The sequence below is a fragment of the Pelobates fuscus genome, chromosome 7, assembly GCF_036172605.1.
Source record: "Pelobates fuscus isolate aPelFus1 chromosome 7, aPelFus1.pri, whole genome shotgun sequence".
Taxonomy (NCBI): Eukaryota; Metazoa; Chordata; class Amphibia; order Anura; family Pelobatidae; genus Pelobates; species Pelobates fuscus.
Window position 1 is genome coordinate 86,420,546 of NC_086323.1, and position 26,172 is coordinate 86,446,717.

The following is a 26,172-nucleotide window of genomic DNA, read 5'->3' on the forward strand; positions in this document are numbered from 1 at the left end:
ATGCATTTACCAGAAGTGGAGTTTATGGTAACAGACACAGCTTGTGGGAACATAGGAAACAAAATTCCATTACTCGTCATGGATACTTGCAAAGCAATGGAAGAATTAAAGCCTGCTTAATGAAAAGGCAAATAGTCAATAAACTAAATTATGTCGACAAGAAGATTAACAAGGAACTGAAATGTATGAGTCATCATCTTACCGTTTACCTTTCTTATGTTTCTTTGGTGCTGATGACTGTCCTGTGGACCAAATAAATAAATAAAAAAAATTAAAAAATGAAATTGTAAGATACCTTAACAATTCATACTATAAACATAGAGCTTTTGGAGGGACACTTGTAGAAGAGGCTGGTGATAGACTCACTTTGATACACCTGACCTGCTATCTATCAAGCCTATCAATTTCCCATGCTTTAAACAGCCTCCAGAGATATTAAATTTAGACCTTAAAGGGACACTTCACTGCCCAAATACAAAGTAAAAAGAAGTCACTGTTTAGTGTATATATACCCCATTTTTTTGCTGTCTTGGCAAGCCCTCTCCTTCTAATCCAACCCAAACTTTATGTGACTGTTCAATTCCAGACTTTCCAATGCAGCTCAATGAGAAGTCTTTGCAAGGCATTTTACTCTGGGCAATTCCTGCCTCTTGCGTTCAGTGCAACTAAGCTAACCAAACTAAAAAGTAACAGTACCTGATGTCTGCTTGACCATTATAATTTTTTAAAGAGTCAATTTCTATTGAAATCTGCACTATTTCCAAAAAGGAAATAAGAGTTCACACATAAAGCTTTTCAGAAAGCTAAAGTGCTTTAGGGGCCTGGAGTGTTCCATTAAGGGTAGAGATGTCTCAGTCAGCCCCTAATGTTCAATTCCATAAAGGACTCACTGCACAAAGGCACACGTTACATGAAACACAATTGCTTCCCAGATGGTGGACTTGAAGTCGCACATGTCAAAGCAGTGCAGTCATACACAGACTGTAATGCTTTTTTTTATAAGATCCAGATAATGTCTTGTATTTTTCTTTTTTTCTTTACTAGTTACATTTTCTGAACCTTTATTATAAAACAAGATGTGAGCATGGCATACAGTCTCCCTGAATAGAGATTTTTCTTTTTTACTAGCCTACATTTTGCATGTCACTAAAACAGGAATGCTCAAAAGGTAGATCCCCAGATGTGTTGAGGTTAGCTAAAGGCTGGCAAAGCATCATGGGAGTTGTAGTTCTAAAACATTTGGGGATCTATATTTTGGGCATCTCTGCATCAAGCTTGAAAGCTTGGCATGCAGGTAAACTCACTAAATAAGGCAAACTTCGAAATGCAAAGTATGGCTTTGAATGCCACATCAGCATAAGATAGGTATATGTTTATATTGAATAGCATACAGCTTATGGCCTGTAATAACCAGTATATATTTGTGTAGCTCAATGCTCCTATGAGCTGAGGTGATTCAATGTATTACAGAATTAAGAATCTTATTGTGATTTTTTTTTTTTTATTCCGTTTTGTGTTTCTTAACCCCAGTTTATCAACGTTACTAACAATTCTGGCTAAAGTTAAGTTAAACCTCTACAAAAGCCTGTATGGTTGTCATGATTTAGCACTTTTCATGTGTTAGAAGTTAACAAACACTCCAGTAGGGTTGTTTTAACAGTTCACTGTGGCGTCTAAAAGATAATATTTGTTCATGTCTTACCTGGTTTGAATGTACATAATTTAATATGATTCTTTCCTACTGAATCAATATCACTTTGGTGAAAGATAGCCAACCTGTTTTTTCTCTCTCGTTTATTTTTTTTATTTAAAGGCTGAAGCCTCTACGGCCAGTTAGTATCCAGGGTCCAACTGTAACGTTATGCCAAGGCATGTTACCAGGTATGTTGCAGTGCCCAGTGGACAGAAACACTTTATTACTCCACAGACCCACCATATTGTATTGAATAAACTAACATAATATGGCTGCCCAAGTACGTGAGGTAATGTTTAATGTCAACTGTAAGTTGTTTTCTTAAATACTTTTTTCCTCTTCCATTACCACAGACTGCCTTAATATAATGTATTTTTATATTGTACAATGTGGGGATAGTTATTTCATTCACCAACAATTGAAGTTGTATATATGCATTTAATAGTCATAATTAATAGTCTTTACTCTTCAGCAGTATATGCCCAATACAATTGAAATGTTTGGTTTACCAGTACTATATATACATTGTTGTCTCTTTTCTTTGTTCCTTACAGAAAGAGTGCAGACAAAATCAAGTTTGGGTGGTCTGACCAGAATAAAACACTAAATTGTGGATGGAAAATTGCATAGAAGAACTCCGGGATGTCTATGCAATTTTATGTCACCTACATGTCACCTAAATCTATGTCTGGTCGGAAAGATGAGTGAAGTGGAGGCATGTCATAAGCAAAATCAGACTAAACTGCTTTTTTTCCCATACGTAATATAAGAAACAACATTTTTGTTGCTTTGGGAAATCTCTGTGACATCTCTGTGATGTGCACCATTTTCAAAGTTCTAGCTGCATGGTACAAAATGGATGTACATAAAAGTTGCATAATAATTATTGAAAAACAATGTATATGGGCAGTTTTTATTAATCCGATTATCCAGAATATGTGAACTGTATCATGGAAGTGCTGCTTGTTTTTTTCAGTGTTAATTACGTATCTAGGTTCTGTTAACTAAATTTAACATAGGTATCAGATGTTTTGAAACATATTCACTAAATATCGGTTTATTCCTAAAGCTTTTTCCAAAATGCTTCACATTTCGGTGTTCAAACAATTTTCAAGTGAAAAACAACCACATTCCTGGAAACATGTTTAAGCGAGCACCCTCAAGTGTGCTTGCCTGACAGGAGGTGGGGTACTCGTAACAATCTCTTTGCAAAAGGGCGCCACAGGGCATTGGTGATTTCTATATTGATAGAGGAAAATACCTTTTGCCTTCACAAATCTAGATCAAATAGATCTAAGAATGCATCAAATGTCTGGATGAAATTGGTCAACCATAATTTTTAGCCATAGGGTTACTCCAGTCATAACTACTAATCAACAACATTTATTCCTGAGGTGAATGATGTCCTTAAACACACAGATAACTTTTTCCAGTCTGAAATAATGGACATTTTTCTAAATGTAATACTTAGGAGTCTACCAACACACCAAGTACAGCAGCATACAACAGAAAATATTGGTCTGAGACGAAAGAAAATAGATTGTCCAGAGCTACCTGAATATAGACCCTAACGCCCTGTGAAATGTCTCGAATGGGGGGAGGGGGAGACTGACTATGTAAAAACATTTTATGGTGACCCAAACACTATAAATCTTAATGCCAGTACAGGTTTGCAAAGTCTTGCTAACTTGTAATACAGTCATAGACAAGCTGACCAAAATTGCACTTTAATCACTTAGGGAACATTAGGGTGCCCAAAGTCATATTTGAGTGATAAAGGGGGAGAATTGTGGGATATAAATGAAAGGGATAGGTTTTAGAGGTCAAGAAGGAATTCCATCAGACTTGATAATGGTCTACATAGGATGGTTTCTATGGTATCACTGCTTTGAGGTTCAGCGGTTTACTTTAAGCATTGTATTTGGAGGAGAACACACACCAAGTATCCAAAGACTTTTGAATACCTTGCTCTATAAGGTAGGAGCTATATTGATTACGTTTTTCCATCTTGGTCTGAACTTTCCAGATATATTTTATGAGCGTGAGTCTATATCCCATTAGTAAGGACTAGTGTAATGTGCTGTATCCGAAAAAAAGAAAAAACAAAAAACTACCAGTAGATGTCTCCTGGTTTAATATTGTAAAGCAGTCACAATAGTGATGGTCTAATAGGTATAGTAATCATAATAGTGGTTGTCACAATGTTGGCGAAAAAAATATGAAACATAACTTTTAATAGATAAAGTCTAAAATTATTAGTGGACAAAATAAAATAAAAAAAAGAGAAGCAAAAACTGGGTATTCTGTCCTGTGTAGGAAATGTAATCTTGCTGTAACAGCACTAAGCATTCTTTATCTAACTGACCGAGAGAAACAAAGTATCACCAGATAGAACTTCATCATGAAAAAATGTATGTTACACAATATGTACAATGCTGGTAGGAGGAGAGGTGAAAACAGTCACTGTTAGATAGACTCTCCTGCAGAAAGAGTAAAAAAAAAATGGTTTAACTGTCTCAATTAGGCAGAATGTATACAACAAATCGCCTAGCTCCACCCAATTTGAAAACTAAAGAACGCAAAACATATATGAGAGAAGGTGCTGTGTGGAGGGAAGTCCCTGTTGCAAATAGATAACAGGGATCAGTTTGTGAATAGTCTGTAGGAATATGGAACGTATCTATGCCTAGACTTGACAGAAGAGTGCAAATCTAACGACCTTCGAGCCAAAAACGTGCCTTATGCAAAAACCTACAATATCACTAATACCCACACTAAAATGGCAAGACAAAGAAAAGTAGACCGGACTGTAAACCCAGTCACAGGAAGCCTGTGCAGAAATGAAACTGACAGGATAACGGCAGTGTAAATGTAACACTTGGATATAGCCGACTAGGCGTCCTGAGCCCCTGACGCGTGCGTTTCGTTCAGGTTACTCATCAAAGGGGAACTGAAAGCCGGTAAGGATCATGTTTATATATATGACGCTTCAATTTGATTTGTCAGGGTTAATGTACTCTTGGCCAATGGGGTGAAGGGAGAGGAGTGTCTCCTTGGCTGTTGGTTTAACCCTGTGAATACTTGACTAACAAAAAAATTGACAGAAATAAAAAAAGAGAATCGTTTTATGTAATATATACAGACTTAGGTCAGTGGTAGTCAACGTTTTTCTATCTAATGCATCTTTCTTGATGGAAAAATTTCCTTACCGCCCACCAGTTTTCACGCAAGTGCAGAATATTTTTTAGAAAGGAGGGTGTTTTAAAAAAATAAATAAATGTACATAGATTTATCTTTTTATTTCTACTTTATGCATGTTTATAATGTTTTTGTTAAGACCTGCAGTGGTTATGGTACTGCGATCTTCTATTCCTTTTCCAATAGCTAAGCATAAGTGATTATAGCTACAGCAGGGAGTAGAGGAATAGTGTAGATGAATGCAGCTTCCAAGACGATTCTCCCCAGCAAATAGAATATTCCCCAAACATGAGCCTAGACTTCATGAATGGTGTAACAGGAATGATCTTTATTGAAAACACACTGGCTTTTATGAGAAATCCTCCTGCAAGAGGACCTCCCACAGCAAATAAAGACAATAACCAATCACCATACAGTTTTACAGTAAACAGTTTACAGTAGCGGGTAGCCTTCCCTCTGCCTGGGAGATATTGAGATAAGTTAAGGAATAAATCAATTATCTCCAGACAGAGGGCACACAATTTTCCCACAAAGTTGGAACACCCCTTTCCCCACAAGGTATCCCCACTAATTACATATCCACTGATAGCCCCGATCTGGGGGACAAACATATCCAAATTTAACCCAGATCGGTTCAGGGGTTCTTAAAAAGTATGGAAGTCATATTTTACCGACCACACACAAGGCTCCTGCCCAAAACAGTTCCACGAATTCAGCGTGTGCGGTCGGTCAATTCAGAAAAAGGTAAAAAACGAAAAAGTACCGAATGGATCATAGGTGCGATTGCTCCCCTTGTCCGTACGAACAAAACTACCCAATGGCGCTCTCCTGGCTGTTCGGTAACTAAAGGAAGCAGGCGTTTGGTAGTTTCAGCGGTGGTTCGTGAGGTCGAGTGTCCGATTTTAGTTCCAGACACTCGACGACCAAGTCCCGCTGACTCCCCTCGTGCGAACAAGATGGCCGCCGTTTTCTATTCCACGTGGCGTTCGGCTATACGAACAGCGGCCGCCCAGGGAGCACTTAATAGTCCGTTCTTTTGAAGTTAATGAGCCAGGAGGGTGGTCGGTGTTCTGTAGTTTCAAACTACCGAACCAATATTCAATATACATGCAATACTTGTAGGAAAAAGCCAGAACAAAGAAGAAAATATTAAACAGAAGTCTATTTTCTTCACAGTTTTTAACTTTCTAAAGTTTAATGAGAAAGCAATAAAGTAAATTGAAATTACCTTTAACTAGTGATTCATGAGATCCTTGAGGTTGATGCTGCAAGACTAAATATTTGATATCTGGTTCGATTTTCGTAAGGAACAAACAAAGGTCTCCTCTTTCCGTGATATTCAGACAATTTCTCTGTTTGCTCATCAGCTCCCCTCCTCTCCCTCCTCAACTCCCCTCCCCACTTTTTTTTCTTACTTTTTTCTATTTTTTTAACCTTCCTTATAGCAATGCCCAGTAGGAAGGATGAGCTAGGTAGCCCACTATTAATAGCCAACAACAATTCTCTCCTTTTCCTTTTCTTTCTTTCTCCTTTTTTACAAGTACTCTACTCCTTTTTTCTCCTATTCTACAAGTACTCTGTGCCTTCTTTCTCCTTTTTACAAATACTCTGCTCCTTCTTACTTCTATTCTACAAGTACTCTGCTCACAGACAAACACACACACTCACACATACAGTTACAGACAAACACATACACACACACACTCACACATACACTAATAGACAGACACACATACACTTACAGACACACACACACATATACCTACAGACTCAAACACACATATATTTACAGACACATACATACACACATATATTTACAGACACATACATACCCACATATTCTTACAGACACATACATACACTTACAGACACACACACGCAAATTATTAATATTAAATGTCCAGCCAGCCTCCCTACCTGGAGAGGTGTGGATCTGTCCCTGGGGTCCAGTGGGGCTTCACTTCGGCGGGCGGCTGTGTGCTAAACAGACGCGGCGAGGGAGCTCTAACCTCTCTGCTCTGCTCCCTCGCGGGCTTTCTACTGATGCCGGGAGCCGGAATATGACGTCATATTCCAGCTCCCGCGGCATCAGCAAACATTGCGTGAGGGAGCAGAGCAGAGAGGTTAGAGCTCCCTCGCCACGTCTGATCTTACCACTGCCGCACGTCCAGAAGGTGGCTTGGCAGGAGGGAGCGCTTACCTCCTGCTGGTCACTGAAAATTTGCACCCGCAGAGCCGCTAGCGCCCGCCTGCCCAAAAGCAGAAATTCTCTTAAAAAGAGGATTTCGCCGCCGAAATCCCTACCGCCCACCTGAAATCCTGAAACGCGCACTAGTGGGCGGTAGGGACCAGGTTGACGACCCATTACTTAGGTAATAGCCAGTACGCGTGGAATGAATGACTGGGTATTTAGAACTGTGTTTCCTTGTGTAATGGTTAGCTAGCGAAAGTAAGAACTTTAATGTAATTTATGAAAATAGAAACAGCTGGTTTTGGCCACAATATTAAGAGTATATGTATGATTATGAATGTGTCCTGGGGTAATTCAAACAGATGCCTAAGCTGTCAGTAGCGCGACCAATATCCTGAGTTGACCACTGGTGTAGGACTCATGTGCAGTGTAGCAGATTATTATTATTTTATTATTTATATAGCGCCATCAGATTCCGTAGCGCTGTACAAATGGATAGACCTGAGGTGGCACCAGTGCGGGACTCGTACATAATAATTAGTGCACTAGTTTGAACAACTGGCTGGACTCCAATAAGGGAGTCAAGAAGGGAGTGTATATAGAGTACCAATCGGAATAAGGAAAGAAGAAAAATAATATATAGCTGTAAAAACTAGATTCTGCAGTTAGCAAGGATATACGTATATAAATGCTAGTATAGACCAAAAAAAATGGAGTGTGCATATCAGCCCTAGATATAACTGTTTGGGATGTGGTAATTTTAAAAGTCGAATTGGTGTTTAGGTAACGGATCATCGCCTAATTTAGCTACCGGAGCAGGACTCTTGCTTGATGCTAAGGTAATAGGGAAACCAGAGGAGGCTGTTAGCTTTAATATTGCAGAAGATTATGAGTTTAGGCAAAATATAGAATTGGACTATTTAGGGGTTACCCTCCCCCCCCCCCCCATTTTCTTCTTTAGCTACCATTATTGTGTCCTTCACAGCATAGGCTCTATTTTTTATTCTTTTTTAAGCAATCAATGTGCTGTATCCAAATAAAGGAAATCCAAGGGGGCGGGGTTTCGATCCATGTTTCAATCTTTTGTAGTTAATACTTTTAGTGCTAACTAAAATATATTTATTCTTGGATTAAAGTATATAATAAGAAAACTTGCCACTGCCACTGGTATGTGAGCACTGCAAAATATCTAGGCAATGGGCACACTATTGGGAAGATGAACAGAACTGGAGCTATAAACACAAACACATCATGAGAAAAGGATTACACCAGACATAATGCCAGTAATAAATATTTCAGTAGATTCCTGCACACAGATTCCTCATATAGTGTATGGTTGAACTCACTGTATTTTGGGTTACAACAAACATAACAAAAAAGCATTGGACTTCTAAGAAACAAAAGAGATGGTAAACCCTGAAAAAATTACAGGCACCCTCTGAAGATCGCATGGGATCTGTGGGTCATAATCCAAGGTTTAAGAGCCAAAGTCTTTGGAAGAGACACTGGGCAATGGTGGAACCCTTTTAATCACAAGGAACATAAATGTAGCAGGTTTGTGTTTTTTCAGTAAGCATAAATTGTAAATTATTGTTAAGCTATTCAGATGGTCAAACAGTGTCCCTAATGTGGTTTCTAAACGTCAATCTTTTCAATGTAATACTGGGCAAATAGTCTCATAACTTTATATAGCACATAACCAGCAAATATGTTCATTTGCATTTTTCCCTCCATGTGTGGACTGGAAAACGGCTGCACAAAAGTAAAAACAGGTGTATAATTATTTTGACAGTTCTTGACATATCGCTTAATTTTTTGTGCCATCTTGTTGTTTAGATGTGGTACAGGTGACTAATGCATACCTATCATACCTCCTTGTTGTATGCTACACCATGAAACCTTCTCTATGTACACTAATGTCAATTTAAAGTACTGTACACACCTGTTGGCTCCAGAATAGACACATACATACAGCAAGCGCAGTTACTATAATAAGCTGTAATTTGGAACAATGCATGCCAGCCCGATCCTTCTGAAGAAAGCAAACAATCTAATTCTCCTAATCCTCCTCCTCCTCCCTCTTTATTTTTCCAATGTTTGCAACTGCGAGTCATGACTAATTGAGCTCAAAGCACATAAATACAAATTCCAGAAACAAAGACAAACATATAGGAGAGGTTCCAGAATTCATAGCTTGTCGTTGTTCACCAATAGTACAAAATTCTGGTTTACGATATTCCTGTTCAAATATGAATTCTGATTAAACCATGCCCAATAGATGGTCATTATACACTAGGGGTCAACAACATTGTCAAGGAAGAACTCCTCAAAATAAATTTGTGCTGATACAAATGAAACAAAATGAGTGTGACACACACATTTCATGCACTCAGCGTCTTATAACACAGTTATGGTTACAGGAATATAATCTTAAAATTGCAATAATTACAAAACAATATACTTAATATATTTGTATTTTTTTTTAATGTAAGAACCCTGAGCCTGACCATTCAAATACATTTAAAAAAAAAACACGCATACATATCGGACAAATACTACCAATGTGCCTTATGATTTAATGAAAACAAGTGTATTCATATAATAACTTAGTAGACAATACAGTAAAAGTTATCAGGTAAAGGCGAGTTTGATGGCTGGTGTTTAAAACTGCCTCAAAAATCTGTCCGATTCTATTCAAATCAAAAAGAAGTTTGAAAATATTGCTCTCACAGATTGTCAACAATCCATGCATTGCAAAGTTAGCCTGGTGGACCATATTTTAGTTGTAATACAGTATATACCAAAGTAAATTCAACAAAATACGATGATTAGGTCTGCTTCTGTCAAAGGGTCTCCAATGTCTCAGGGGAATTTTGTGCTGCTACAGAGACCAGACTACTGTAGGCACTTAACTGGGGTCTGATGAATACAATCTCCCAACATCCAAATAGGATGGAATGAAAATGGCTGGGAACCCAACATTTTCGGTACTAGCCCTGAGGATAAAAAGCAGGGCCCCTTACATCACCTGTCACTGTTACAGTAAGTCACATATATGGTATATTTCTAGGTTACAGAACAGTAATGGTTTGGGAGGATAACTGACAATATTGCAACACTTCCGTGACATGTCCGTTTCTGTAAGAACCTTCTGTGACTGGGTGATAAGATTACACAGACCACAGGCACATTACTGCTTTGTGATATTCGATTTTGCACCCAATGGTAGAATTGCAAGGTACAGTGTATTCAGAACCATTCATTTTTCACATTTTCTAATGCTGCGGCCTTATGCTACAATTGTTTAGATTACATTTTGTTTACATAAATCTACACTCAATACACAATAAAGATAAGAAAACAAAAATGACCACTGCAAATAAAGCAAATAAAGCAATCAGGAAAAAAAAAGGGCTTACGTATTCAGACAATTAACTCAGTACTTAGTTGAAGCACCTTTGGCGGTAATTACAGCCTTAAATCTTTTTGGGTATATGGCAAACTTTGCACACCTGCATTTGGGTAGCTTCTACCATTCATCTCTGCAGATTGAAGCTCTGTCAAGTTGGGTGGGGAATGTCATTGGACAGACCTTTTCAGGTCTTTCCACAGATGTTTGATTGGGTTGATGTCCGGGTTTTGGTTGGGCCAAACACAAAGTTCTGCCTATGCCACTTCTGCTTTGCGCTGTCTTGGTCCTATTGGAAGGTGAACCTTAGGCAAGTCTGAGGTCCTGAAAGATCTTGAAGTGTCACAGCACTGGATAGGGGCGATCATGTGACTCAGCTAAATTTAACCACAGGCAGACACTTAATACACGGAATATGCCAATCCAGACTGCCTCACATAAAGCTCCAAATCCATGTGGCGTTCAGATGGCTGCCGGCCGCTGCGCTATGGCATTTATAGCTCAGCCTGCCACGATGAAGGTAATGACCTGATCATGGGTGGATCATTGACTTGCAGACACGTTTTGGTGTCACAAGGGCAATTCTGGCCAATCCCTGCCATCCTAGGGCTATTTTAATTTATTTTAGATTTTATTCTATGCACTGTCATGGTTTCCATTTACTGGTAATCAGTGAGTGTGTTTATCTTGAATTTATTTTGGCTATTCTGACCATGGCTTGTTATTGACGATTATTTTATTTATTTATTTTATCTTTGACCTATTGGCTATTCTTTTAGGATTACCTATTCTTTTTTTGTGCAATCCTTGTACTTGTCTCATTCTATATCCCTGACCTTGGCTTGTCTCTGATCATTCTATATTCATGTTAAAGGGACACCACAGGCACCCAGACCGCTACCCTTAACCCTGCAACTGTAAATATTGCAGTTTTCATAAAAAAGTAGACAGCCACTAGAGAGCACTTCCTGATTCATAGCACAGATTTTCTATGCTATAGCGTTGCTGGGCGTCCTCACGCTATGTGAGGAGCTCCAGTGTCTCTAAAATCCCCATAGGGAAGCATTGAAAGCATTTTTCAATGCTTTCCTATGGGGAGGTCTAATGTGGATTAGGTCTCACCCCGCCGGCGGCCGTGCATGCGCAATCGGTCTCCCCGCCGAATGACGTAGACTGGGAGGAGCGTGGCTGGCGCTTGACTCCGGTAAGTCACTGAAGGGGATTAAACCCCTTCAGCAACCTGTGATGGGGGGTTGGAGGGAGAGGGGACCCTTTAAGTTTGGCCACTCAAAGGCCTGGTAATACATTTATTTCACAAGAGTTTTATTTAGCCTATGTTTTACTTAGACAATGCGTGTTGAGTCACAGTATTTCCTGACATTACATTTTCATTACCGATATCTCTTTATTTTGCTGCATACAAATAGTCCAATCTTCAGTTCATCAAGAGAAACTTGTTTGCTAATTTCAAGCAGGCTTTAATGTGTCTTGCAGTGAGTAGAGGCTTCTGTCTGGCCACTCTGCCATAAAGGCCATCTCCACAAATGATCTTTGGAACTCACCCAGCTTGATCATTGGGTACTTGGGTACCTCTCTTAGCAAGGACCTTCTCCTACAATTGCTGGCAGCCAGGTCTAGGAAATTCTAAACTTATTAAATGTAAGAATTATGGAAGTTTCTGTTCTTAGGAACCTTTAATGCTGTGATATTTTTTGCAGCCTTTCCCAGACCAGTACCTACTGTCTCTGAGCTCTGCAGTTCCTTTGAGCTCGTGGCTTGGTTTTTGCTCTGATATGCAGTTATAGCTGTGAGATCTTCTATAAACAGCCTATAGATAGCCTTTCCAAATATTGTACAATCTAAATTATCCCAGGTGAACTCAAATTAAAGTGTAGAAACAACACAAAGATGATGAAGGGAAATGGGATGCATCTGAGCTCAATTTTATGACAAAGGGTATGAATAATTAGGTCACAGTGATATTTCAGGTTTTCCTTTTAATTAATTTGCAAAAAGTTTTCAAAAGTCTGTTTGTTTGTTTGTTTTTTACTTTGTTATTATGGAGTATAGTTATTGATGTGGGAAAAAAAATAATGAAAACAGGTTGCAACATTAAACAATGTGAAAAAAAGAATACTATCTGAATGCACTCTAAGTGTTTATAAATGTGTAGTGTGATAAACTAGAGTGCATCGTCAGATGAAGAAACAAGGTGTCTTTGGAATTTGGATTGACACTTTCAAAATTATATTTAGCATTGTCATTGAAGTAAAACTACATATATTTATGCTAAAGTACCCATTAACAGCAACTGGGTAAAAAAAAAAAAAAAAAAATGTAAGCAAACATCCTGCTACCACTATGAATAAATAAAATAGCATGCTCTATAAAGTACCGATATGACATATCCTTTACAAGCTTGTCAGGCAAGTTATTTGCATAATGATGTGAAGAGTTGTGGGAAATGCTGGGAAAAAATATTACTGAATAACTAAGGTAAAGTAGCTTTTATCATCATCAAACTGTCAGCCATTAAGAGACACACTGATTGATTGCTCATATTTTGTTTCTTATGCATTAAAAGTGTTTACATTTGTTTCTTGGGTTTACTCTCACAAAGGATATTTCATTTTATTATCAGGAAGCTGCCAAACTTTTGACATTACTCTGGATAAGTAAGCGGACACATTCTCGATATTCCATTGCCACGATCAAAGTCTAGTGGTACACAGTGACATCAACAGCTGTGACTGAGTCACAAGCAATTACAAGTCAGGGCATTGGGTTACATTTACTCAGCTCTGGGAAACAATGACATGATTTTGTAGATTGCCACGTGGCACAGAGGCTCCAACCACCCACATCTTCTTAGGTGACAGGCCAGGTTTGTCACCCAGCATGCAAAGACAATCAAATATTTCCTGTTAAGCAGTTTGCAGCAAACCTGTTATTGGAAAAAAACAAAAACCTCTCTCTTATGGAAACTCAGACAGCCGGTGTTCAGTTTTTAAAAATAGTATCTGCTTTTACAGAGGAAACATTACTTCAGGTTTAAAAGGCTCTCGGAAGCTCTAACATAATCCACTGGCCAAAATGTAAATGCACTGAATAAAAGGTAAACAGGATCATGGCTTGTCCTGTGTGGTGGCCTTTTAAATAAAGCACAGAGTGTGTCCAATCACCCCGGTCCTATGGGATTATACAACAAATATAGTTGACCCAAGGTTCCCATGGCGACTAGGATTTTTTACCTAATGTCCTGGATTTGTCGGCTCGTTCAGCCACTGAAGTCGTCGGCTGCCTATGAATGGAGCCGGGAGAGTGGTGGCCGACATGCTGAGGGAGAGCAGGGATGGGAGATTCCTGGAGGGTGAGGAAGGTGGGCAGACACACAAGGGAGCTGTAACTTCCCTGCTCTGCTCCCTTGTGCGCCCTCCGGTGATGCCGGGAGACGGAATATGATGTCATTCTGGCCTGGCATCACTAAACAGCGCTCTAGGGAGCAGAGCAGGAAGAGGACAAAAGCCCTACTGGATTCCAAGAAAATCTGAACCACTCCAGCTCTATCAAAAGTAAGGAGGCTGGGTGGTCACTTTAATGTGTGTGACAAAATGTGTCTGATTGTTGTAGTGTAACGGACACCTTCCGTTGACGGATGCTCCTAGCGCTTCCTGAGGACTACAAGCACTGCAGATGACACCACAACCACCGCAGACTCCACAACTGCCGTAGCTTAACTGGAGCCGCACCGTCTTCCTTCCACCCTGTATGAACCTCCAGCATCCAGGACCATGTGGGGAAGACCTCTCCTCCAAGGAGAGCGTAACCGGAACAAACTCTCAAAAGAGCTAAGTGATTAAAGCTCAAGGGAGTATGTAGCGCATAGCAATCCCCAGTGTGAATATAGCTGTCCCCTCCAATCACGAGACAAGACTACGTGTTGAGGGTCAAGAAGAACTCTGGTTTAATTACACACACTCAGCTTTTATGCAATTCTTCTCTGCAAGGGAGACGCCCACATACAATTATCCATTACCCAATCACACAATGGTTACATCCCACAGATTCCCTCCCCTTAGCCTGAGAGGTAACCCAATTATCCGTACAATTTTAAACATACTTTTTACCCAACTTTCATAACTCTAAAACCATACATCCAATATTAATAACTTTGACAACTTCGGCACTTCGACTGCATTCGAAGTGCCAGTTTAAAAGTTGTAACCCTGCTCCAAAGCATTTAAAGGGCCAGGAACAGCATTCAAAAATCCATTATGCCCAAATGTAATTCTTACAGGGCAATACATTCCAGGGCCATAGTCGCAGGGCAGGAGGTTAGCGATAAGTCCTCTCCAATGCCCAGTGGCAAATGGCAGTTTGTCACATGTAGTAACAGTGAGTGAATGTGAGTGTCTTTCTGTCAGTGTGTATCAAATCAGTGTGTGTGTGTGTGCGTTTTTACTCACACGGATCTCGCTGCAACTAGCCCAGCCTCCATGACTGCGATCATCAATCTTGATGATCATCTTAGCCAATCCAATGCTTTACCATTAGAAAGCATTGGGAGGATATTGTGCATGCCACGCTGCACCAATCAGCATCTCCTCAGAGATGCACTGAACCAATGCATATCTATGGGGGATGATCAGCGCACTGTGCAGCACTGACCCAGGATGCACCTCTAGAGGCTGTCTGAGTGACGTCACTAGAAGTGTTAATAGGCAATAATGTAAATACGGTCTTTTTTTGTTTTTTAAAAGGTAGGGTTTACATTGAAAAGTGTGCTATAGATACCAGAACAACTACATTAACCTGTACTGTTTCTGGTTACTATAGTGTCCCTTTAAGATTTGTATTTTTGACACTGAAAAACCTGGCTCCAAACTTTTAGATTCCAAGCTAATTTGTCAAGACCTAATTTCCTCATTACCATTACTCAAGGCAGAACCTTTATATCACTGTTGGCATCTATAATTATGAATTAATTCCAAGCTATGCATAGAGCACAGTAAATAATAGTTTTAATAATAACTTGAAAATGAGGCATGTACATTAAAAACTTAAAGCAAATGCTCTGTGCATAGTCCATTGCTTCAGATTGTGCTGGGGGAGGGTATAGAGGGATTTAGTGATCTGGAAAGATTCTATTTGCAGATCAGAATGACCTGTCTTTTAATCCATAGCCTGATAATATCAGTGCCACGCCACAAAGCATTTTGTTTAAAACTACTCCATGAAGGTGATTAAGATGTATCCCCTTCAAAATGGAGGTTTCTCTGAGTTTCTCAGTAAGAATAGCTTAAGCAATGTTGCATCTTTTAAATACATGCTACCACATTGTACAGTGCATTCAGAAAGTATTCCAACCCCTTTGAATTTTTTTTACACTTTTTTTTATATTGCAGCCTTTCGTTATAATTGTTGTTGTTTGTTTTTTCACACCGATGTACACTCAGTACACCATAATGACAAAGCAAAAATACATTTTTTTTTTAAACTTTGCAAATTTATTAAAAACAAAAAAGAAAAAGAAAAACTGAAATATCACAAGGACATAAGTATTCAGACTTTATGCTGTGATACTTCATATTTAGCTCAGATTCATCCAATTTCTATGGATCATCTTTGAGATGTTTCTCCACCTGTGGCAAATCTACTTGATTGGACATGATTTGGAAGGGCACACACACAAGGTCTCACAGCTGTAAATGCATATGAGATCAAAAACCAAGCCACTGGGACAAAGGAACTAACTGTAGAGCTCAAAGACAGGATTTTGTCAAGGTACAGATCTGGGGGAAGCTACAAAACACTTGGCTGCCTTGAATGTTCACAAAAGCACAGTGACCTCCATAATTATCTCGTGAACATAGTTTGGACCAACCAGGACTCTTCCTAGAGCTGGCCAAACTGAGCAATCTTTGAGAAAGACCTTAGTAAGAGAGGTGACCAAGAACCCAGTGTTCACTCTGGGAGAGCTCAAGCGATCATGTGTGAAGATGGGATAAACTTTTGGAAGGACAACCATCCCTGCAACACTACTGATCAGGCCTTTAAGGCAGACTTGCCAGATGGACACCTTTCCTCATTGCAACACACCTGAAAGTCAGTTTGGAATATGAAAAAAAGCACCTAAAGGACTCTCAGACTGTGACAAGCAAGATTATCTGAAGATTGTCTGAGGAAGTGAAGATTGCATTGTTTGGCCTCAAATCAAAGCATCATGTCAGGAGGAAACCAGGCAACACTCATCACCTGTGCAATATCATCCCCACGACAAAGCAAAGCTATGGCAGCACCATGCTTTGGAGGTATTTTTGTGAGACTGGTCATGGTTGAGGGAAAGCTAAACGCAGCAAAATACAGAGATACTGATAATGAAAACCTAGTCCAGAGCGCTCAGGGCAGTCCATACAATACAAAAACTGGCTGGATGACAAGTCTGTAAATGTCCTTGAGTGGCCCAGCTAGGGTCAGGACTTGAAGCCAATTCAAGAGAGAACTGAAAATGGTCGTCCACCGACAAACTCCATCTAACCAGCCAAAGCTTGAAAAGATTTGCAGAGATGAATTGCATAAACTACCCAAATCCACACATACGATTATGTTGTTATGGTGCCTGCTTAAAAAAAAAAAATTCACATCTATCTGCACTCAGTACCCCATAACGAAAAAGCACAAAACAAATTTTTGACAACATTGCAATTATGTTAATCAGGAAGCCTCAGACTGGGTGATAATAGGTAGCTCCCCATTGAGGAAAAAAAAAACAGCTGTATAAATGTATCTTTTTCACAGTATTTTCTTAATTTTGAGATACTTATAGGCTGACAGCATCAACTGCGTGCTTAATATCCCAATATTATACAAGGTAACGTATATACAGCAGTGAACAAACAAAAAACAAACAAACAAAACAATTAGAATCAAATAAAGAGTAGTGATTGTAGAAGGCTATATAATATGTTTACTTCTTTAAAATAACATACTTTTTCTACTGAATAACTAAATTGTGCCTTTACAGAAACTTTATTTATAGGTTTAATGGTAAAACATAATTCTTAACAATATGCGGTGTTATTCTTATCTAATAGTTAATTAAAATAAATTTTCAGATAAGCAAGACAACAACAAAAATGTGAGATATGGCTAGATGAGCCATATGAGATGAAACAAACCAAACTAGTGAGATGAAACAAATCACTGGCCTAATTTACACACAAGGCAGATAAAAGAGATAGACATGTCATTGCTACCTATGTAATTTGCATGCATGCAATGAGATGTGTATACCAGATTAACTCCTTAAGGACCAAACTTCTGGAATAAAAGGGAATCATGACATGTCACACATGTCATGTGTCCTAAAGGGGTTAAAGGTGGACCTTTTTATGTAATTTGGATTTGGTTAATTATAGACTTTATCTCACTAAATTAACCGAAAAGTCCCATTGCTTAACTTCCTCTTTGATACATAAATTAACTATAATTCTTCAGAAATCCACGTAGCCTAGTCATTTTTGAGATGTTGTAAATGAGATCATGTTTGAGTATATTGTTTGCACATGCAGAACAATGGCTTCTCTTTTTGTTGTATTTCTAAACGTATAAAGTAGTCTCTTAAAGGGCAAATTGTATCACCTCAGGTTACTAACTACAAGCTGATTGGATAGCGCTTTGTTTGTGAGTGTATTTTTCATGTTTCTATAAGTTTGTATTTTTGTCCAATTGAATTGCACTATTGGTGCTCCCGTTCTTTGCTTTATTTGTATATTACAGGTGAGAACACCTATACCAAGAAACCAATTTTGCTCTGAATTTATCTTGACCCATCATATATCATCATATATCCTAGACAAGGATTGTATGGTCAGAGGCTGATTAAAGAGAGCTAGTTGTGTAGCTCTACACTTGAGTTTATTTCTAATTAATTAATAAATGATTCAACTCTTTACTATACAATATTTCACTACCTGGCCATTTCTTGTGTGTTTTATTGTCATTTCAATTTGGAAAGAAAACCAGACTATTGTCAAAAATCTTCTGCCACAAAAATAAACTTTTCTATATCCAAATCTATCAGATAGTAAAAAAAAATTAGGCATGAACAGTTTCTTTTTCGTTCTATATTTTCTGCATTTAGTGTGAGTTAGAGGGACTCAAACGACAGTTTGTTGCCTTTAGAGTCAGTGCGCTATCATTCGATATTCATATTTTTTTTGCAATCTTTACAAGCATTTTAGAATTTCACAAACATTTTATCTTTATGAAATGCTCTTTGTTTGGGGGGAGAGTGGGTGACAGAGCTGATTTATTTTCAAAGAAAGGCTTTATAGCTGACCTTTACTACCCTAAGGGTTTATGGCATCATCAGGCAGGTCTAATGACCATTACTTCTACCCTGCAGTGTAATTCTTAGAGTTAAATGATCCATTTTGGTTAGGTCTCATTCACTAAACATTGCATTATAGTGATAGTAAAAAAATAAAATTTTGACAAAAATAGCAAATATAGGAAACCAAACTCCATTATAGTCACAGTTTGTAAATTAATGTCACACAATTTGCTGTTTAGTGAATAACCCCTTGTAAGGCACTGACTGGCTGTTACTTCCTAGATGGCAAGCTTTCTACAGAATAACTGCCAAAGCTTCATGGACCATTTACAATTAAAGAGAAGCTGTCACTTGGTTAAAGAAAAGTTAACTATTGGTTGTACTAAAAGTATTTTTCTTTTAAATTAGTTTTTGGTCAATAATTTGTAACTTACATGATGTGCCAGCCAATGCAAGGCAAAATGTGTTAATTTGTTAACTCTTGCAGTGCTGTACACACAATACATAAAGAAATCTCTGAGCACTTATGTATAGAATCTTTCTGTTAAATGCCAGAGCGTGTACAGCTGGTGGATCATGAGATTCACAGACTCCACCATGCCAAAAAGAATCAGAGGTAAATTGTTGTTTAATTTTTTTTTACTTACCCACTGCTGCTATCACCCCTCCCTGTGAGTCCATGCATGTGTAGCTTAGCTGAAGACAGTGAATAATCTACTGTAATGTACTGGGTTGGCTGAGAGTAATAGAAGTGTGATTACGGACAGCATGTTCAGTTAATGCCAGATTTGTGTAGAAATTGTGTTGCTTTAAATAGACATAATATTGACACTGGTTGGGGTGGAGCCTGACTGTGGAGCTGAGCAGACATACTTTCTGTGAGCTCGCGAGCCTGGGCCCGATTATAGGCTGAAATCATGGGCATATCACCTAATCCTGAACCCCAACCTACCACATCTTGTTACACAGAAGCTAGTGAACCGGGGGATATATCGCATGCCCAAAATACCAGCTTGAATGCACGAGCCGAGGCTTGGGGCCTACACTACACTGAGCAGGGGAGAGACAGCTGCTCTTCCGGCCCATAAAGGCATGCAGCACCCACGGTACTCAGCTACCCCCTCCTCTCCCCCCTCAGGACCGGCGGGGGGGGTTATCCCGGTCCCAAACATCCCAACCCACCCACCTCCGTGGACCCCAAAAGCTGGCACAAGCCCCAAGCATATTCTGTACCTGCAGGCCGCTCGCCACTCCAAAATGGCAGACGCGCAACCCAATGGGGTCTATGTGCCTCTGGAGCACAGCATCAGCACAAACAAGCCTCTGGTCACGCGCCTGAACAAGCTGTTTGATACCTTCTGGGCACAGATAGAGGCTCGACATGCTGTTACACAGACGAGGTGGCCGGAGAGCTGGAGCACAAAGGGACGACAGAGCGGCAGCAGCCGGAAAGGGACTGGGACACCCTCATCTGGGCCAAAGGCCACCAGGGGAACGACCCCGGCGCATCTACCACGCAGGCGGCGCAAAAACATCAAGGCCTCCAGATCTGTCCCAAAAGGGAAGGACCCGGTCTTCAAAAGCTCCCGGGTCCGTGGCTACGGGATGCCGGTCTTGATGCAGGCACAGAGCTGGAGGGAGAGATCGGCTTGCTCCTGGCTGTCTGTCAACTTCTGTAATTACCCAGGGCCGCCGGCATGGATCCCACCTGAAGGAATGGGGTGACCAAACAGCCCGCGAGCGGTTCCCCCTTCATCCATAAAAGGACGCTACCCAGTTACACCTGGACGCTGACTTCATATGACCTGATGCAGATCTCATTTTATTTTATGTCTATATTTATTTCATGCATATGTTCACCGACATAGAGTTTGCCCTCCATGATCTGCTGCAAATAATATTACTTGTTTCCTAGACCATAGTGTTTATGTAAAAGCTACCACTTATACGACTGTCTTAAACAGCATGAGCCACCCAGAGTTAACTCAGCTACGAATAGCACTTGGTAGGACCGAGACACCTAGCCCGCAACCTAGCACCTGCATATCGTATCGTCATTTAGCGATGACACCCGACCCAACATTGACCACTGCTGGCCGACCAATCCTTATTCCCTCAGACATATCGCTTATGCATGTCTATTGTGTGTCCCACAGAGATGCAATTAATGTTTTCTATAAGTGTGTTATGCTTACTTACCTATACCTGAACACACGCATTTTCTATTCCTCTTGTCACTCAACTCTTTACTCCTGTGACAGGTTACAATTTAAGCCTGTCTATAATATGCAAATTAAGCCTCCATATTCAAACCTGAATTAATGCTTGTCCTACTCATCTTGTCAATCAACCCTTTACTTCTGTGACATGTAAGGTGTTTAAGCCTGTCTATAATCTGCATATTAAGCTTACCCAGGCAAACATGCATGCATGCCCTCTGCATCTTGTCACCCAACTTCTCAAATCTGTGACATGTTAGGGAGTTTAAGCCTGTTTTCGTTAAACAACATAAAAAACAAAAAATGAGGCATTACTATCCAGGAAATGTAAATTGTCAATGTTAACGCTATGCTATCCCTGTATTGTATACCACTCGTACATTTCCCTTTCTTTTTTCTGTAACCCATCCCTCATGCCTTAATAAAAGAAAGATTGACAAAGAACGGAAGCAATCTGCATCGTAAAAAAAAATAAAAAAAAAAATATATATTGGCACTGGTTATTAGCAAATCGACCCTAAAGGCGACCGATATTCTGTATCGGCATTGGCTCTGAAAAAAATAGACTGATCTCTAATTTGAATGGCATATTTAGGTGTAATATCCATGTTGCCAAAATAAAGTCCATATAGGCAACGGATCTCTTGCTGATACGGATTCAATACTGATGACGAGGTGTTAACAGGTCCAATACCTTTCCCCGTACCACCCATATCCTACCCTCAGCCTGCCCATCCTGACACCTCCCTCTGCAGCTAAGGGTGTGACGTTGGCAGAGGAGGATCAGGCTGAGGTGAAAAATTTGTCTAGTCATTGGAATGGAGGTGAAAAAACAAAAACCTTTGACCGGAAAGACCTGTACAACATAGAGTACTCTAACCAAAACCAATGTTTTCTTAAAACCCCTTTTTTTTTGGTTGGCGTAACCCTTAAAAAAGAAATTACTTGCATCTTTCATGTCATTTTTTTTACTTAATTAGGGCATCTGGGCATGTGGTTATGGAGTAGAGCACTACTGACAATATTATTACAAGGAGCAGATATTTAAATCATGCAAACTGGCTAAATTTGACTTTTGTGGCTAAAAGTAGAACTATCACTTCTTTAATTTTTGCATGATCCAAAAATGAACGGTTATCTACTATGGGTTATGCTGTAATAATAATAAAAATAAAGAAAAGTGTGGGGGTACTGTGAGGGTATATACATAACTATGCCACTATGGAATGGCTGATTAATGATATAACACTTTCCAAGCAGATGCCCAACTTTGGGTGGAGGTACTATGGTCGTAAGAATTTTGTATACTTACCTCAACTTCTCTACTCACCTCAGTGGAATAGTTCACTGAGGTGGGGTGAAGAATGGAGAAATAATCACCCCCTGCTTTAAATACACATTAAAGGAATAGTGTGCTATAGTGAGTAGTGTGCCAGGAGCGCCCTGGCACTCTTCCTTTGTAATTATTAAAAAGTGTTTGAATGCTTTGACTTCTTACCTGGGGCATTTTCTGAAAGAGTAGAATCATTTAACTTAAGTTAAATGGAGGAGCTGCAGGTGTTTATTTTAGACCTTTACTTTGCCTAACTGTAGAGAAAGCCATATTTCAGTTTGCTAATGAATAATTACATGACTTATCTGCTACAGCTTATTTAAATTGATACATGGTTGCCACTTAATGCAAAAATTACACTGCAGGGTTAAATCTACCTCTAGATGACGGGATATGCTTGAGGACCTCCAGCGTCGCCGGAATCCTGGAATTGAATAATGCATTTGCATTGGGTCGCCCCCGCCGGCTGACTTGGAACTAAAGCAGGGTTATTCTGCAGTAAAATGTGCAACTAATGCTTTAGTGAAAACACCAATGGATGTTCTTTGACAGTTGCTACCTAAATGTTTACAAATTAATAAATAACTCTATAGATATAAACACAGTGTTCTCCACGGTGCTATGCCATCCAAATAGCTACACAAACCTACAGGGAACCACTCAGTGGACTCATATCAGTGTTCAAATGAGCAAACTTTTATTATTCAATAAACGTGGTCAACGTTTCAGTCCTTAGTACGGACTTTTTTTAAGGCAAAAGGATATTAAAAAGCAAAATGTTTAAATAGCCAAGGAAATTGAGAAGAGGGTGGAAAAAGTGGCTATGAGTGTCAAAAAAAGGACATGCAGAGGGAGTGTCTGCATGCAGAGGGAGGAGACACTGAATGTTTGGCTGCATTTTAGTCAGCCATGACCCAGGAAGGATCTCTAACAGCCATCTGAGGAGTGGCCAGTGAAGTTATCACTAGGCTGTAATGTAAACACTGCATTTTCTCTGAAAAGACAGTGTTTACAGCAAAAAGCCCGAAGGTAATGATTCTACACACCAGAACAAATTCAATAAGCTGTAGTTGTTCTGGTGACTAATAGTGTTCCTTTAAAGATAAAAAGCCTTATATAAAGTCAAAAATAAAATAAGCAGAAAATGAAAACCACAATGTCCGACAGGATGTAGAATTAAAGTTTTACCAAGATTATTTACATAGAACGATATAAGATAAGATAAGTCTCCACCAAGCTGGGAGTAAGTGAAAGTATGAGAAACACCCCGTGTCACACAGAAGTGATACATAATATCTTAACAGGCTTAAGCAACTATATACAAATACATTGTTTCTTTTAAACATATAAACTGTAATGACTTGTACCAGCAGACGCTTCATCCATGAGGTATATATACATAACCACACAATGACAATAAGACATAATGAGCATAAACATTCATGCCAAGTCAAGTACCCAATATGGGTATTGGAATATGTCAAATTAAACATCCCAAGTATGAAAATTAGAACATTAAACTACCTTATTAAGCATTACAAATACACCAATGAGTAAACCATTTCTAAAAATAACCATTTAGTGAATACGTCCCATATTTGTCAAGCAACAAATCAAAGGGTAACCCCAGTGCGTATGAGCATTGTAACCCCAAACACAAATGTAACATAGTAGTGTGCTGCTACGTCTTTAGATAGACACTGATGAAACTGGTCATTGTGTACGAATACATTTCTGAGATTTGTTCAATGTCTGTAATTCATAAACAGAGGTTGTGACAAGGAAACTGATAATGACTTGTCACTCTGTATAATTATCCAATTCATTCTGAATGACCTGCCTAACAGGTTTGATTTAGTGTGAAAAATCTGAGGGAATGCATAAAAACGCTTTATCAGTTACTTCAATATATTGCATTTGTGTTTGGGGTTGCAGTGCTCATATGCATTGGGGTTACCCTTTGATTTATTGCTTGACAAATATAGGACATATTCACTAAATGGTTATTATTTAAGTATATAAATTGTGTACACATTGCCTCTTTTGGTGTATTTGTAATGCCTAAAGGGACACTATAGACACCAGAACAACTTCAGCTTAATGTAGTTGTTCTGGTTAGTATAATCATTCCCTGTAGGAAAAGGCAGTGTTTACATTGCCCCTAGGGATACCTCCACTGGCCACTCCTCAGATGGCTACCAGAGGTGCTTCCAGGAGCAGTGAGTGCTGTTCAGCTGATTTTTCCTCATAGAGTGCATTGATTCAGCAGTCTCCATCCCACATTCTTGCTGATTTCAGCCAATCCAATGCTTTCCCATAGGGAAAGCATTGGATTGGCTAAAAATCATACATTTTAATGATGACAGCAAGAAGGCGGATCGGGGGCATGGCTAGCACGGCGCTGGAAATAAGGTAACTTTTATTACCTTTTAAGAGGGGTAAGGAAGGGGGCCACCACCTAAATGGTAGTTTTAACACTACATAGTCAGGGATACATGTTTGTGTTCCTGACTCTATAGTATTCCTTTAATAAGTTAGTTGGATGTTCCATATCTCATTTTCATATTTGGGATATTTAATTTGACATGATCTGATATCCAAATTGGGTACTTGACCTTAGCATTGACATTTATGCTCATTGTTTCTTGTTTTCATTGAGTGGTTATGTCTGCTGGTGCAAGTCGATACATGTATATATGTTTGAAACTAACAATGTATTTGTTTAGAGTTGCTTAAGCCTGTAAGATATTATTTATCACTTCAGTGTGACACGCAGTGTTTCTCACACTTTCGCTTACTTGCAGCTTACCTTACCTTCATTTTCAGTTTATTTTTTACTTTATATAGTGCGTTTTATCTTTAAACATATGGGACTTTTATTCTGTTTACTATGGTGACTAATCCTCATATTGCTTCTTATGGTGAATTCTTGACTTCCAAGCTTCCTTTTTTTTTAAAAAAACTCATAGCCCACACTCTTTCCCAGTCTATTTATTTTGGACCCATTTATCTTGAAAAAAGTCCCAATACCTAAGAAAAGTATCGTCAAAGTTATACTAAGATTAGATTGTCCAAAAGCTTTCAAACGTCAACCCATCGGTGGACAGAAATTTAGGGAACGGTTAGATCTGTAGGATATTAATCTATTTGAAACACTCAATAACCTAATAATGAAAACAGCCTTATACCTAGCATGCTATGGTTTCTTACGTCCAAATGAATTTACCAAAGAAAAAATACCTCAAAATCACGGATATTAAAAATCCAGGGGATCATTACACACTCACCCTGTGACAGTCAAAAATGAATCAAATGGACCTCATGCAGGCATGCAACTATATCCTACCGACAACACATGGTGCCTAGTAAACATAGTAGATCAATATTGCCTCTTACTTACAGGTCATCTGGGCAATACACCTTTGCTAATGTTACATGGTAACCCACTACCAACATCTAAATTTGTCCTATATGTCAGGACCCTATTCATAAGACTCAGCTGTGACCCTTTGTCGTTTTCAGGTCTTTCATTTAGAATTGGGGCATCCTCAGTAGCATCTAGTAATAACGTCCCTGTACACATAATTAAAAGACAAGTATGATTGAAATCTGCTGTATATACCAGATATATTTGTCAATCAGAGAGAGTACCAAGCCAAGCATTTAAAGAATTGGTTATGTAATGTTACATGTATTAAAGTATTGCATGGTTAAAGGGACTCTCCAGTGCCAGGAAAACATATCCGTTTCCCTGGCACTGCAGGTTCCTGCAGTGCCCCTCTCCCTCCCACTCC

General features: G+C 39.2%; 1 protein-coding gene across 5 annotated transcripts in view; it reads right to left on the reverse strand.

The window, feature by feature from the left end:
* Positions 1-26,172, reverse strand: part of PIGC (phosphatidylinositol glycan anchor biosynthesis class C) — a 41,849-nt gene that overhangs the window by 13,219 nt on the left and 2,458 nt on the right. For 3 of the 5 annotated variants that reach the window (XM_063426172.1, XM_063426174.1, XM_063426171.1), the window contains exon 2: positions 203-242. The gene's annotated coding sequence lies outside the window, so the exon portion shown is untranslated. Of the gene's footprint in view, positions 1-202; positions 243-8,234; positions 8,315-26,172 lie in introns of those variants that run through there. The other 2 variants (XM_063426173.1, XR_010084025.1) reach the window with 2 other exon arrangements.